Here is a 2,620-nt window from a genome sequence, read left to right on the forward strand (position 1 = left end):
TGAATTGTGCAGTAGGATGATAAGATGGTATGAGTTTTTATGGTTTGGAAACATTATCGTCTTAGAGGTTTTCCAGCTAACAGGAAAATATACAGTGTGCAGAATGAAAGTAAAAATTGTGGGTAACAAAGTAAGTAATATAAGAGGTTATAGTTTCATATGCCGATAGTTTATTGAATTAAAGACAGGTGCACTATTCCTTTTGTTACGAACAACAGTACTGATATTTTGAACTATGATTGGTTTTGTTTGAGATTTATTTTTGCGGAAGAGTATGAAGGAGAAGATGAAATGACTGTGTTGGATGGATGTCTATATGAATATGTGGGACGGAGTGGTGTGAAGAAGCCTTGAAGGAAATCAGCAAAAAACCGCAGCTTTGGAAGAGTCTGTCTATATAGATAAGGCATCATTTAATAATGGATATGGTGTTTTACTGCTTTTGCAAAGAGCATTGAAATGTTTTTAGTAATTGTTAGGATGAGTGACATCAGAGAGAGTATTATAGATTTTATCCCGATACCATAGCTTGTAAGTACAGATATAATTTTTGATCAACCTTTGAACTTTTTGGTGATGGCGAAATGTTTTTGGATTTTTTTATACGTTGATATTTACGATAAACTGTTGAGAGCGAGTGATAAATGTGAGATATTTGGTGGCAATGTTGCTCGATAAGTGAATAATATAGTTACTGGTATGTAAAGTGAACTAGTTTCTGGGATTGAAGTTGTGATGATATGAATGTTATGATACAGTTTTTTTTTTTTTTTTGATGTAGGAGCGTGCAAAGGGTTTATTGTTGCCGATAGATATGTTTGTATTGATTTCAGATGAATTTATTAAAATGTTGTTTAGTTTTTCGAAATTTGTAGACTGAGACATATGTTGCGTACTAAACTGTAATTTGATTGGAACATGATCACATCAATTCCTATTGGATTGAGAACATCAATATAGATTTGTGAAATGTGACTAGCAGAAGTAATGAGAATATTTGATATGTTTTGTGATATAAACCTATTGGGTTTTTGGAAGATTATGAATGATATCAGTTATGTAACTTGTGACAAAGGTTTGAAAACTAGATTTACTCCCACCCCTATTAGTTTTAGATAATATTTTTATTCAAATTAGTTTGAATATTTCATATTTGCATTAGTTTTACAATCGACAAAGTTACCCACACCGTTTACTGCGCGTGCTTGAATTTCTATATATTGACATTGAAAGCAATAATTAGAAATCACGATACCTGAACCCCAATAGCTCCGTTGTATTTACTTGTTTTTTTAATTAGCCTGTTGGATTCCAACGTATCGATAAATAATGCTTTTAAATCCTTTTAAAATATACTTTTGGTTATTTTACATTTAAGACATGATGGATTACTTCCTTTTGTGACACCTTTTACCAGCGACTGGTGCTATCTTATCTACAGAATACTCTACACTTGAAAAAAATTTATTACAGTTGTTATCATAAGACAATAGTTATTGAACTTTCGCTAAATATGTCTATAGATAAAGTATTGCGTACAATAGGGAGAAACAAAATGCTATTGAAAATTCGCCAAATGTTAAGGATTCTTGTAGACAATCCATGTAGTAAGTTGTAAATATATGTTAAACTGAAGCCTACATTATGTATTTGATCAGTGCTAGAAATCCCTGTGAATTTTCATTAGGCAGGCTATATGTTAAAAGCTTAGGAAAGAAAAAAACACTAACACCAACTTTGCAATGGCAAAGGAGAATAAACTGTTTCACAAACTTCTTCTTCTTATGTCTGAAGTTTCATGAAACTAAAATTTATTTGTACAAATAATCATTGATTTATTTCCTATTTATCTGTATTTTTTTTCATGTTTATATGACATATATTTAAAGATTATTTACTTATTTAAACAGGTTTTTATGTCGATGCGTTAGGTTATATATCTCTATTGTATTGAATTAGATTCAATCTCCCAACATGACCCTCCTCCTCTTTGCTAAGCGGATAGCGTACATGTTATCGGTGGTAACAGATCGTAGTCATGTAGAAAATCATCATTATTTTAGTTAAACTTTTCTTCACGAACAATAACTTTGTAAAATTATATAAAATACCCATTACTGTTCAAAGGGGAGGTCAACTAAACTACCGCCTTTTTTCCTAGCATTTCATTTATCCACTTGTTTTTTTTTTTAAAAAAAAAAGAAGGCCAGTAGAAACAATTTTCAGTTCAAGTTCCTGAAAACAACCATCTTTTAGTATGTATTAATCTTACTTATTTGACACACAGTTGTTCATTAATTTTACTTATGTACTGTTTAAAACAGAAAAGATTTGTTCAAAGTTTTGATAATAAATCTATAAGAACGTTAGCCATAGTTCACTATTGTTTTCTTATCGAAACCAAACTTTTATTCTTTCATAACAGGTCCGTCCCATGATTCACATTCAATTTTAACACTTTGAAAATACAATTTCCTTGAGCATCCAATAAAATAAAATAAAATTATATGGATTACTATGCTGACAAAGTTTCAATGTTTAGTTTTTCAGTGCTAGTTGGTTTCTACAGTTAGACTTTTCTTCATTAGGTATTCATTTATCAATATAAGATCATAATGGC

The sequence above is a fragment of the Thermobia domestica genome, chromosome 5 (genome assembly GCF_964235325.1).
Source record: "Thermobia domestica chromosome 5, izTheDome1.hap1.1, whole genome shotgun sequence".
NCBI lineage: Eukaryota > Metazoa > Arthropoda > Insecta > Zygentoma > Lepismatidae > Thermobia > Thermobia domestica.